The following is a 1,394-nucleotide window of genomic DNA, read 5'->3' as shown; positions in this document are numbered from 1 at the left end:
ATCGATAAATAAATAACTCATTGAACAAAACTTAACTCTAAGATATACACTATTTTATAACTAATATAAAAAGAAATTTCAAACAAATACAAAAATTATTATTATACTAAACGTCATAGCAGAGTATGGTGTCGTGTTGTATATATGCGTTCATCTATTCATTCGTCTCGTTTAATATTAGTATACCAAAACCTCTTTTCCTTCTAATAATACTCATTTCTCTTCTCGAAATGAGTACGTAGGAATATCCCAGTAAAACTACGTATATATCTATGTATTAACAAACATACATATCCACATATATATCTATACGCGTATCTATACGCATACATACGTGTAACAGACGGTAGCAACATATAGGTAATCTACGTCGAGTAATAGCAATCGACCACGCATGCGAACGCTTTGCTCGTTAATAACGCGTGTGGTCCAATCGTGTAGAACCGTAAACTATATGTAGATTCTACTCTCTCGGTGCACTAACCGAGAATGCACATACAACACACGTACACGCGCGTATATGCACGCACACCTACTACTCATCGTACACAACTTATATAAAAAAGAACAAAAAAAAAAAAAATATTTACACACGCGTTTACATATATACACACAAACATTGAAATAGGTAAGTAGTAGACACGCGAAAAAAACAAAATAGGTGATGCATCCATTCCCACCCCGCACTACACCACCACCACTTTCTTATCATTTTTTTTTTTTATTTTTTTTTTTTCTTTATCCCTTCATTCTTTACTACTCGTTCTATCTCTTTCACGATGATGGTATAAAACTTAACTACTACCAGCAAGAAAAAAAACATACACGATCCGACTTTACCGTACTTGAACGAACGAATAAAGGAACGAATGAACGAACGACAACGATAAGAAAATAACGCGAGTAACCCATTTTTCTAACGAATATAATCTTTTTTCTAACCTCTGAATAATAGATCTACCTCTTCTTTACATTTTTAATCAATTGTGTTCACGATAGTTAACTCTTTATTATTTTTTTTTTTAAATTACATTGTGCAACAGAATAAAAATCATTTATTACGTGTTTGTTTTGGCTGATAAAAGAAAAGAAAAAGAAAAAGGAAGAGATAAATAGATAAATATTTAACCAAGACTTAGATAATGTATACGAGCAATGTAATTTCCTTTCATGCACTTGTGTGAATCTAAGAATAGAGGAGGAACAAATATAATATTACTATGCTGTGGCGAATAAGAGTTAATGTATTTAAAGTTTATTTATTTTTTGTTCCGTTTATTATTCCCCGCATTGTTAAATAAATGTGATCTCGGTAAGTATTCAATATTTTGTTAATATTTGAATAATGTGTCAGGATATATTGTATTACAAATTAATATATTAATATAAAAATA

At 30.5% G+C, this 1,394-nt stretch overlaps 1 protein-coding gene across 2 annotated transcripts in view; it reads right to left on the bottom strand.

The window, feature by feature from the left end:
- Nucleotides 1–1,394, bottom strand: part of LOC106789347 (A disintegrin and metalloproteinase with thrombospondin motifs 7-like) — a 68,754-nt gene that overhangs the window by 47,306 nt on the left and 20,054 nt on the right. The window lies entirely within an intron of this gene.

This window comes from Polistes canadensis, unplaced genomic scaffold (genome assembly GCF_001313835.1).
Source record: "Polistes canadensis isolate GaletaPanama2010 unplaced genomic scaffold, ASM131383v1 scaffold_179, whole genome shotgun sequence".
Classification (NCBI taxonomy): domain Eukaryota; kingdom Metazoa; phylum Arthropoda; class Insecta; order Hymenoptera; family Vespidae; genus Polistes; species Polistes canadensis.
This window is presented reverse-complemented; position numbering and strand designations above follow the sequence as displayed.